Source organism: Triturus cristatus, chromosome 2_2 (assembly GCF_964204655.1).
Source record: "Triturus cristatus chromosome 2_2, aTriCri1.1, whole genome shotgun sequence".
NCBI classification, from domain to species: domain Eukaryota; kingdom Metazoa; phylum Chordata; class Amphibia; order Caudata; family Salamandridae; genus Triturus; species Triturus cristatus.
In genome coordinates, this window is record NC_140582.1 from 156453057 (window position 1) to 156465940 (window position 12884).

Consider the following 12884-nt stretch of genomic DNA (forward strand, 5'->3'; position numbering starts at 1 on the left):
CCTCCTATTATGCTAATACACTGTAGGATCTTTACACTAGCCAGAAAGTTGCCTTGGGAAAGAGAAATGCAGCAAGAAGACATCTGCAGCCATCGTTTACCCACAACCAAGCAGGAGTTTGGTTTTGAAAAGCAAAAGACTAATGGGCCTGATACACGTGGAGGTTTCATCCAATGTTTGGAGGTCATTTCCCAAATAGGAAAAAATAACATTGCAAAGTCTGGCCTCTATAGGGTGGTTGGTCAGCTGTCTAGTGGCCTAGGTCCAAGTACCCGACATGTCATTGATCAAAGGTTTTCACAAGCACAGCCAGCGAAGGCTCCATTTGCAGAAACATGATTTTCTGCCTTACTCTAAATGGAGTGGGCTGACCGAGATATTGACAGACAGGGTACTCCGCCATATCTCTGGAGGAGTACCAATGGCTGCCAAACTTCAACAAATTTTGCTTCAAAACTCAAAAGATCACACAAAGGGCCACCACTTAGAAAGAATAACTTGGACCTAACAGATTGCATCAACTACAGAGCCATTTCCAATGGACCATTTCTTGTGAAACTGATTCAAAGGATGGACTGCCTTCTACAAGATCTCAAACCACCTTTAGGAAATCTCTTTACTATCAGAGCACCAAAAGGCTTCTGGCTAAGAAGTGGCACTGACTCCACTCTGTTCTGTTTTTGGGACAACCTGTAGATTGCAATGATTAAAGAGGGAGTAGGACCTCTTATTCTTGTTGACACATCAGCAGTATTCAACATCGTAGTGCATGAAATCATATTGAGGAGATTAAATTATACATGTATCAATAGAATATCTTTAACTGTATCTGTTGCTACTTTAAAGACAAGTCAGTCACCATCTCTGTCCCTCCATTCACTTCCAAACCATATGGCATTGAGAGGTGTTCTGCAAAGATAAATGATCTCCCTGGTTTTGTTCAATGTCCAGACTACACTACTCCCTCAAGTCATCAATATTTTCAACCTTACTTGCACAGTTATACTGACAATACCTAGATAATCGTCCAACTGGATAAACCAAATACCCTTCAGCTTTCAAAATTATATGATTGTCTCAAAGCCACTTTCCAATGGATTATAGAGACTCACCTGAAGCCTATTTCCTGAAAAACAGAAGCCTTAGCACACAGGGAATTGAACAATTACAACCCACTTACAGAGTGGCCTGATTAAATCGAGCACCACCAACATCTCCTTCAAGGTATGGAACTTAGGAATTATGATAGAGTTAGCCGTCACCATATTCCCACAAATCAATCAATTGACGAAACTCACATTCCACACTATGAGGATACTCTAATGCGCCTTCCATTACCCTGGATTTCTACAGAAGGTCTAGGTAGCCACTTCACTAATTGCATCATGTCTAGACTATGTCAATGGATTATACATGGAGTATCTATATCTACAATGAGACAACTCCAAAGAATTGGAAATGTATCATGTACTTCTTGAGTCATTATGAGTGATTTGGGGCACAAATCCTACCAAAGGAGCAACAAACTACGGGTGATATTCGCAAGAAACTCCCGGAGTGCGTGTTAAGCCAAAATGGCTAATGCCACACTCTGACAGTTTCAAAACGCTGGGGTGCACCGTATTTACAAGAATGCAGCGCACCCCTGTGTTTCCCCTAGTACTGGTGCTAAATTTAGCTGCGAAGCACTAACACAGATATCCTTGCACACTACTGCAAGGGTGCCTGCATTGCAGGGAATAATTGTTCATATGCAGGAAGGTGTCCCTTCCTGCACATAAACAATAACTAATGGCGATTTGTAACTGCTATGTGTGCTGCAGAATGCAGCACATATAGAAGTTTCAAAACGTAATTTTTTAATGATTTTTTATGTGCAGGAAGGGACACCTTCCTCCACATAAACAATCACTAATGGCGATTTGCTGTTCCTATGTGTGCTGCAGACATATAGATCAGCAAAAACAAGGATAAATTAATAATTTCCCTCGATTTGCCTGTTTAGGACCTGGTTTTCCCTGGTCTTATTTTTATGGCGCTTCCTCATATTTACGCCACCCTTGTAATTAGGGGGCAGTGTCAAAAAGCAGTGGGTGTTGCGGGGAAACACCCACAGCATCACCCATTGCCCGTCCCTTTGCCACAGTGGACTGCTGCAGTAAGGGGTATATTTGCAAGGTGGCGTTCGGCCACAATAAGTGGCTTAACACCACCTTGCAAATATGGAACGGGCATGGCGCCACAGGAATGTCATTAAAAGTGACATTTCTGTGGCACAATACCCTTTTAAATATCCCCCAAAGAGAGTGTGAGTGTCTGCTGACTACTGCTGTTTGTGTCTTGTAGCATGTAGGGTTATATTTGTAGTGAATAATCCTCTGGCCTATTTTGAATGCTGGGGGCCATTTTGCACTAAGAAAATAGCTCTAAATACAGGATAATACTTCTCATGTAAATATGGCGAATTCTTAATAATTGTTTTGTTATTACAAGTAATTACATTAGAGATAATTATGCCAGCATCGCCCACCCCTAGACATGACACATATTATGGACAAAGATGGAATACCAGTTCCCCTTTGAAAATGAGGATGAAGGCCTGTGTCCATCATGCTAATTTATGGAGACCCAAACAGCACTAATGAAATCATGCATCTTTTTCGCACTCACATAATCAGAAGGATACAACCACATAATTACAAATAAAAAAAATCAAGATGTATGCTTCCATTTGTACTTCTTGGCATGACACAAAATGCGGACCATCACCTTAATGTGCTTGATTTACATAGCAAGCTTATTTCACACCCATGTTAATTAAATTCTTGGTAGTCAATCATATTTTGTTATTTACTGCTTGACCTTTAAGACTAAATCTTATTTAGATCTTACCACCAGACTTATTGACTTAATTTGTATAAGCATGACCCAAAGTACATACAACTGTATTGGCTAACAACACTAGTGCCATGGAATAGCACAGTGCATTGGGACAACCAGCCAATTGAATAATACAAGTTCCAAAAATTCCCTTTAGCCTCAAAAACACTATTAGGAAGGCATATTGATACATGATTAAAGCATCCATAGCAGTAATAACAATCACCAACCAACTTTCCTCCAGACTAGAATTTTTATGCAATTAATTGCGTTGCATAAATATACAATTATCTGCAACACTTGCATCTAACACAACACAGGCTCCACAGAGCTCCATCTGCAAAGTGATTCAATGCCTCATTGGAAATAGTAAGTGCTAAATAAATCTACTATGCAATATATTACAAATATGGAGTCATTTGTAAGTTCAAATAAAGTACAGATAAAGTATTATAGATAAGTTAGCAGTGCAAGGTTGTTGAGAAGTAATTATGGGTATCAGGTTCAAATAAAGGTTTTTAATGAAAAGAATTAAAGAAACTGTCAAAGACTGGGCTATTCTCCATGCCCTACTAGTTAAGTTGAGGGTTGGACCATAGTTTCACTAAAGCTGCTGGATGAATGATGCATGATTGAAATTTAAATTACACATATAAAATGTCAAATTCCTGAAATTTCACAATATGTGAAATTCGCAAATTGTGTTACAATTTTGAAATACATGGTTTTGCTTGAAATGGGAGACTGGTTTGTGCAGAAAATGTCTCACCTGAAGACATATTCTATCCCTCCTTCCAGTGTCTTGCGTCACTGTTTTATGTAATGTACGTCCAAAAGGGCGGCTCCTTCGCTATGGGGGAGAAGCATCGCCCCACTGCTGCTACCCAGCTGAGGCAAAGAGGGAGAAATAAAATGATAATAAAATAATGTTATTATCATTTTTATTATAATTTTCTTTCTCACCGTTGCTGGGTAGCTGAGTCCCACAGCTGGTCGTGGTCATCCTGGAGAATATGTTGTGGGTACCACTAAGTGGGCATGATAGTTGGGCCGTCCAAACCATCATGGACACCGGGGTGGAGAAAAGGCACATGCTCCCAGGCCACTCAGACCAATCCAAGGGCTTCTCTCATTCTGGGAATAATATTCCCAGCATGAGAGAAGTGCTGGTATTAGCATCTGGGAGCCTGCGCAGTGTGTGCCAGTCAAGGATTGGGAGAGGAGAAAGACAAAGTGGACGCAGCATCAGGTAAGATGTTTTTTTTTTTGTTGTATCATTCTTTGTTTTTGTATTTATGTATTTATCCCCCTGCTGCTACCCGCCCTGCCACTGATGCCCAATGTAAAGAACAGTCATACGAGACACCAGCAAACTACATTTTGCACTAAAAGCATAATTTTGCATAATTTCATGAAATTTGCATGATATTTTGTAGAAGGTCATGTAAAAACGTTAGCCAATTTTGCACAGCTGTACTATGTATGTGGGTATTTATAAAGTGCACACCTAGCCTGGGACAATGAAGCACTGTACATGGCCAAAGGTATGGAATGAAATCAGTGAATGTTTAAAGTGTGGAAAGTAGGCCGTTGCTAAGTTTGATAAGGGGAGAGACACTTCCTAAGATATAAAGAAGTACCATTGTTTGAAGTTTTGTTTTTTCACTTGTGCCCTGAATTATATTGAGTCTCAGGCCACATAACTTGATGTAATGAAGCACAATCTGAGATTCACAATATGTACAAGGAAATGGGGACACTACCAATAAGTTAATTCTAACTCAGAATGCCACAATGGGTTATTAGGATTGGGTGAAAGTCCATGTGTGGTGCTAGGGCAAGTCATCCAGACGAGAGGAAGGCTCAAGCACAGTGGTAGCCAGCATGTCTCGCGGGTGGCGGGGCAGATCGTGGGGGGGGTCATGTGAGGATGTCCCAACATTTTTTTTCAACTTACTTTCCCGCTACTTTACTCTGCTCCTGCTTTCCTCAAAAATCAGAAAGCACAGACAGGCCCCACTCACCAATCACAACGCTGCAATGCAGCATTGTGATTGGTAGGCACCCAGGCTCCCCTGACCAATCACTTAGTTTTGAGTGTCCTGCTTCGATGCTCAACCAGTGAATGGGGGCCTGGGCATGTTCTCCATGCAGGCTGTAATGCAGCCCGCATGGAGAACGGGGAAAGTGCGCATGACTGGTTTGGCCTCTCGTGCCGACCATACAATCATTGTGCACTTAGGAATGGGCAAACCACTCCTCTCCTGCCCTTCTCCGAGAGCATAGCAGCCCCGCCCACCACCACGCCCGCAAAGGAAAAATAAATATGATAATAACTGCAATTTATTAGCATTTTATGTTTCCTCTTCTCGCACTGTTGAAAGCAGTGGGGCGACGCTCTTTCGCCATAGTGGAGCAGCCGCCACTGCTCAAGCATCTTTCTAGTGAATAAAGGGTTAGCAGGACTCTACATTAATTTTTCTTCCCAGAGTGTGTGTCCAGCGGGGGCATATTTACAAAGGAGTGGTGCAACAAAGTACAAAAAGCAAAATTACTGTGCTGCGTTGCACCACCTGGAAAGAGAAGAACTGTACCATATCTTTGAATAAATAAGCAGTTCTACTCTCTCCATGCACTGGCGCACTTTGGGCTGCCAAGTGCCAATGCAGTCACTCTTGTACCATAGTGCAAAGGTGTCTGCGTTTTGGTTTAGTTGGTTTTGGTGCAAGAAAGTGTACCTTCTTGCACAAATACTATCATTTGAGGCTATTTTCTCTTTGCATGTGTGCTGCACAATGCAACACACATGCAAAGAGAAAACAATTTAGGGAAATAAAGATATTTCTCCTTATTATGCCAGCCTCAGGCAAGGGCACCATTTTGGAGCAAATTCATATCTACATCTCTTTGATAATATAAGTTTTCCTCCAAATCCATGGGTGATTGCAAGGGAAATTACCACAGAACATCTACCTTGTGGCAAAGTAATGCAAGGCAGTGCAATGGTCTTGTGTTCATTTTTCTCACAAAGCAATGCAAATCAACATGTGTGGCATTGTAAATATCAAAAAGGATCATGCATTAGGGTTGCATCAGAAAAGTCATGCAAACCAGCAGCAAAATATTTGTATATCTGGGCCCCGATCTCAATCTGCAGGAACAATATTCCGATTGATATGTGCTGTTTAATTTATATGGCGCTTCATTTATCTGATGAGATCACAGAATGCTTTGATTTTCATCAGGTTCCTGGGCACCCTTGAAGAGTGCATGGTTGAAAGGGTGATGGTGGTTTTAGGGCCTTTATGGAAAATGGTGAGTGAAGGTTCATGTATTTTGTATTCATTGTGTAAGTGTGGTGCTGTGAATCATGCTGCTCATAACCAAGAGGTGATACAGAGGGAATGAGAATAGCCTCAATTGAGCATGTGGGTATTAACCATCATATCGATAAGTCTGTATTATGAGACCAAGTATTATATTTGAGCGAGTCAGTCCAGGTGTATCCATAATGCAGTTCAATTAAAAGCCCAAGCATTGCTAAGCAACCAGGTTATATGCTATATGGAATTCACCCAGGAGTGACGAATGCCCCACCTTTTTGAAAGTAAAGTTAGGCTACTATAGCATATCCTATGGAGTGTATATCCAGAAGTTCTAGAGGCAGAAATATTAGGACATTCATCTAGTATTTGAACAGTGTCAGATGGAGGACAGTTAGTGGGTGCTTGACGGCACAGAACCATGGTTTTCAATCATAAATTTCACACCTTGAGTCCCAGAATTGGTGTTTTTGTAATTTTACGACCATAAATTGCACTTGGTAAAATTTTTCACAGAATGTAGATTTAACAACATCATAAATGTAAACTTATACGTGGGCAAGGGTCGTGTTATGCCAGTCTGCTGGCCAAAGTAGGTGAAGACACTTACATCTAAGTTTGTGGGTAGTCAAACACGTCTTGCAACAGTGCCCAAACCCAGAAAAGTGCACACACCCAAATATTAACTCGCATGTAAGCCAGGTTTATGTGCCTATCAAGTGTGGGAAATAAAAGGGACTAAACCCATATTTAATTATCGTGCAGGAGAAACTATTTTTCCACATATACAAATGTTTTTAGGATGGAGAAATGAAAGGGGCCACCTTAGAAATAGACGTCTGTAGTTGACAATGACTTGCACCTTTGTCCAAATAGGTACCTTTCCTTCTAGTCAGGATAAGGGGAATACACTACTGAAATAACCCCTGCTCATCCCCTTAGTAGCTTGGCACAAGCAGTCAGGCTGATCTCAGAGGCAGTGTGTAAAGCATTTGCACATAACCCACAGTAATACAGTGAGAACACTGCAAAAGGACACCACACCAGTTTTAGAAAAATAAACAATATTTTATCTCTGCAACATGACCAAAAACGATAAAAAAAACACCATACAGTTCTCAGAAATATCAATACTCAAAAATAGACTTGAAATACAGTTCTTTGAAGTCTATAGCTATGTCGGGGGCTATCACGGTATTGTGCACAACAAATCCAAACAGTTCGGGCTGACCGCGGCTTTGCTGGCCAACTACGGCATTGGGAAAACCTGCAAAACAGTACCTTTAGAAATGCAGGGCGTCGGCAACCTCTCGTTGAGCCCTGAAGAGCGGGCGTCCGCAGGTGTCGGATCCGGAGGTCAGTGCAGGAGTCGTCGGGCCCTTGAAGTCACTCGCTTTGCATATCGAACTCCTTGAGGTAGAAGTCAGGAGCTCCGGTGTCTGCACGTGTCGGGCTGTGGTGCGAAGAGCAGGGAGGCTGCATGCGGTGCCCCCAGATTGCGGTTAAGGTAGCGGCTCAGTGACAGTCATTCAGCAGCATTGGTCAGTCCAGGGCTGAGGTGTGAAGTGATGCGGTGCTCATTGCGATGTTGGCAGATCACGGTGCAAGCAGCGGCATCATCGTTACGAAAGCGCTGTCGTCAGCTGAGGAAATGCAGTTGATGGCATCGGTAGGCCAAGGCTGCAGTGCGGGATGAGAGCGGTGCATCATGTAACTATCAAGCGGTGCCCTCGAACCACTGTGCAAGCAGCGGCATCGATGTCACATGAAGCATCATTATCAGTGATACCAGGGCAGCAGCATGAAGTGGGGTGGTGCGGAGTGTGGTGCCCACGTGTCGCTGTGCAAGCAGCAGCTCGGTTGCATCATCGGGCATTATCGGTTAGACCAGGGTTGTAGTGCAAGGTGCACCGGTGCCCTGTGCAGTGCCTTCAGGACATGGAGCTGGCAGCAGCGTTGGTGGTGGCGTCTGGTTGCTTTTTCTTCTATCGGAGCACTAAACACTCAGTTCCCAGTGCTTGAAGTCTTTGATATTATTGAGACTTCTTGAACCTTTGGCAAGCTTTTCCTCATGCCCTCAGAGTTGCAGGAAGTTCAGTCCAGTCCTTTTTCTGCACAAGACAGAAGCAGCTACTGCAGGCCAACACAGCAAAGCACACAGCAAAGTTTTAGTTCCTCCTCACAGCTTCTCCAGCTCTTCTTCTTGACAGGTTCCTTGATCCAAAAGAGTTCTAAAGTTCTGGGGTCTGGGACCCAACATTTATACAGCATTTATTTTTGTTCTCTTGGGCAGAGAGTGTCTGTGCTCAGTCCAAACCAGTTTGGTCCACTCTGGCCCAGCTACCCGGCAGGAGGTGGAGATAGAATTGTCCAAGGCAGACCCGGCCCATTCAGGTTCATGGAAATCTCCTCCCACTACTCTAAATGCAGCCCAGGTCTGTTCAGCCCAGCCCTGACTCATCCAGGAAAGGTAGGACACACCTTGACCCCCCTCCAGTGGCTGTCTGAAGAGAAAGCACATCCTCAGCCCCTGTCACCCCAAAGCCAGATAGTCTATCCACAACCCAGCAGAGGCAAACAAGATGGCTAAGCAAGAAAATACCTACTTTCTAAAAGTGGTATTTTCAAACACAGAACATAAAAATCATCTTTACCAAAAGAAGCATTTCTACATTCTGAGTTTAGGCATACTAAACTTCATTTCTCTTTCTTGTCCCAGTAGGAAGATATACTCGTAAAATGTTATATAGTATTCCCCATTCTATCCTTTGGGACAGATAGCGTTTCAACAGTGAAACATAAAATATACCGTATTTCACTATCAGGACGTGTCACACACATATGCCTTACCTTTCGAATACACTGCACCCTGCCCATGGGGTACCTTGGGCCTACCTTAGGGGTGACTCATGTAATAAAAGGGAAGGTTATGGCTTGGCAAGTGGGTGCATGGTGTCGACATGGCAGTAAAAACTGCATGCCAACACTGCAATGGCAGGTCTGATACCCCTTTGAAAAGGCTGCTCATGTGGGTGGCACAATCAGTGCTGCAGGCCCACTAGCAGCATTTGATTTACAGGCCCTGGCACTCTTAGTGCCCTTTACTAGGGACATACAAATACATCAAATATGCCAACTATGGAAATTTCAATCCATGATACAATTCACAATAGGAGCACTTTCACTTTAACACTGGACAGTAGTGAGAAAGTGCGCAGAGTCACTAAACCAGCAAAAACAGAGTCAAAAACAGGAGGTCAGAAAGCAAAATGATGCCAAATCTAACAGGGCATTTATTTTGCAAAGGCAAAGTTTGCCACTATTTTTCTACCCATAGAGATTTTCCACCTGGTTCAGAATTTCAGGAATTAAATTATTCATGGAAATCTATTTCTGTCATAGGTTTTAAATACTGTCACTTTCCTATGTTTGGAGGATTACCCCAGTGTTCCTTTGTGATTGCTAAAAAAAGTCGGAAATCAACTCGTAACTTTGGAGCTAACCTGCCTGCTTAGACTTTAAACTTCCTCAACAAAGTCTAGCGAAGAAGACAACACCCTCCTTCAGGAATATTAAAAATGTACTTAAATGCCACTGCAAGGTAAAACTGAACATCGCATGCAGGGATAATTACACATAATAGCAGAAAGTGGCGCATGCCTTAAGTTAAGAAGAAATGAATATACACTATTGGTACACTTATTACATTCATATACATTCAATAATTTGAAATGGTATATTATGATGTTGCAACATTGAATTATGTATGCAACATGGCTCGCCAATCTGTTTAGACATGACTGGAAATGTTAAATATATTTGCAAACCAACCTGAATGTAGCCAATGAGAAATAGTTTACCATCTGCATAATTGTTATTGTTGAAATTGTACTAGTCAAAGGCAGATTATTGCATAAGTTGCTTCTATGGAACAGTGACACAATTGTAAAATACATTTACTATACAATACGAGCCATGATAGTATTAGTCATCACCATTCAGACGGGAAGTACTATTTTGTTTTTTAATGGAATGAGATGCTGCGGAGATGGGAATCAAGTATGATGGAAAGTTGTAGATGTTGAGACACAGCACATGTAAAATTATAATGGAATGTAGGCGTAAGATATTAATAAAGAAGCATCACACCATGCAGAGTAAAGTTATAAATGTATTCCTTGAGCTTTCATCATCACTCTGCAGTTTGCAGCTTTATTTAGGATGGATAGTACATTGTATGGAAGTCTTCTGTTCAAATACATATTCATAGTCAAGCAGGAAAAATGTGAACCTTTCAAGAACAAAGACACGTCCATTTTAAGTGGCCATCATGTTACCCTCCTTTAAAGTGCTTTTTTCAACAATCAACATTTTAACACCTCTGAAATGAAACCTATGCTGTCTTGGAAAATCGGGACTACTGGTTTTATTTGAACATACCACCGATGTGCACACAGCATTCTTAAAATATTCTGGAACAGCAAAGCATTTAATTGTCTTCATTTTTCATGTAACAATTGCCTATATGTAACTACCCCTTTTGGGAGTATGTAGTTACAGAGAAGCATCTAGAAAGTGGTTCTCAAGAATGGAAACAAGTTAAAGAAAATATACAGGAATAACTTTTAAGATATTAGCAAAAAGCAAAGAGATATTAAACTTGAGGAATAAATCTTCAAAACAATTTAGTGTAAAATTAGCTTCAGGGATGGTGTTATGGTAAGGGTTACTGAAAGTGCTAGGATACAGTTTTAATGTGTATTAGGGTTAAGGACAATGTTTGTGCTAGCGTTAATTAGGAAGAGTAGAAAAAATCAATTTTCTATCAGAAGGATGTTTTTAAAACTGTTTCTTTGTCTGCTGCAAGGGTTTTATGTCTTAAAGTCTCACCTATATACTGAAATCTGATTCAGGATTGCTTACCAAGAAATGTATATTACAGAGTTTGCAGTTGTGAAATGCATATTTTCTATTCTTGCCTCCAGATAGATTGCAGGTCTTTTTATGGATAGCAAGGTAACCATTGGAAATACTCCAAGGGATTCTGAAAATTAATTACTCTACTGTTTTTAGTAAGAAAATATATCATTTTTGTCTTGACCCCCAATTTCCATTTTTCAATTTAGTGATTTTTTTTCTAGCTTACGATTGCATGTGCTATGCTACTTCTAAACAGTGGTACCTTGCATGGGCTTTTGCCTGACAACAGGTACTACATATTGATCTTCACCTAGTTGAGCAATTAAAGTTTCTGTAAGGGTATCGTTAATGGGACAAGCAACTCACCAATATATTGGATGTTAAAAATGACCTTTGTGGGCTACCTCCCACCCATATCACACATTATATGGTCTCAAACAGTAGTATTGTTCTCAAGTGAAAATGCTTGTGCTACATAGACAAACAACGTATCTATTATATATTAGAAAAGCCACCTCTAAAATGTGCCCTGTAAGTCCAAAAGAACGGTTGCCTCATTTATAAGAAAGGTAGTATGTTGCACACTGGGAGTTGCATGCCAATGAACAATTCCCTCATAGCTGTTTTCACTGTGTGGGTATTCTTTACTGCTAAAGTTATTAAAATGCACTTTCTCCATTAACTTTATGAAACTTAGTGAAAAATAACTTTTAATCATCACAGGAAAATTCTACAGTGATGATTAAAAGTTATTTTTCACTAAGTTTCATAAAGTTAATGGAGAAAGTGCATTTTAATAACTTTAGCAGTAAAGTGAATTTAAGCAAGTTTATGTTGTTCTGCCATAAAGAAAAACAAGTTTAGAACAGGTTTTTGCTAGAAACAACATACCAAACTTGTCAGGGGGAGCTGTGGGGACCATCGGCAACTGCTGCACCCAGCACCACCTGCCCAAATGCTGCAGCATGGGAAAGCAGGCAAGTTCCCCGGGCTGAACCTAAGTCTCAATACATTTCTATGTATGTTGCTAAATTGTTCTTTGAATTTTATTGGGTTGTTTTCTTTAAAATTGGTGGTACTGCTTGAAGTTATTCTAATTGCCTATAGCTTGTGCCTCAGTCAGCAGGAATTGAGCTGAGTTTCACTGAGAACTGTGCTGTGAAATAACCGGGGTGTGTTTATTAAGTTGATACAGGTATCCCTTCCCATTTATTAGCCAACTTTCTGGGAATTGTTTATTGTCAGCCTTATTGTTCTCTTCTTTTCTGAAGGTTACTGTAGCACACAATGTTTTTGAATAGTAAATAGCAATAATAATGAGCAAGGTCATTAGGTTAAAACTCCCTGATGCTTTCTGTTTCACACGTGTTATATTTTCTTATATCTTGTTATATGGTTTTTATATTGCACAATATCCAAAATAAGATTGTTGCCAGTAACATTAAATCCTTTTTTCCTTTAATTGGAAACTGCTTTGTAACTTACTGCATGAATTCAGAAGAAGTGAGTTCCATTCAGTGAATGATGAGAAAATGGTGTTGTCCTAAATGAAGGTTCCTGGTAAGCTTATATCGGCACAATTTGGCAAACATAAATTCCGTAGTAGATTGCTCTATGCATGAGAATCGTGACTTAGAAAATCACCCTGCTCTGAGCAGAGAACTAACTCAGATATTTCAACATTAGTGGCATATAGTCTGATCTAGTGACCCCACTGATCAGACTTGTAACTGGATTTTGAATGAGCTGCAATTGATTTAA

At 40.9% G+C, this 12884-nt stretch overlaps 1 protein-coding gene across 3 annotated transcripts in view; it reads left to right on the forward strand.

Moving 5' to 3' along the window:
• Positions 1 to 12884, forward strand: part of CCSER1 (coiled-coil serine rich protein 1) — a 2282720-nt gene that overhangs the window by 2066374 nt on the left and 203462 nt on the right. The window lies entirely within an intron of this gene.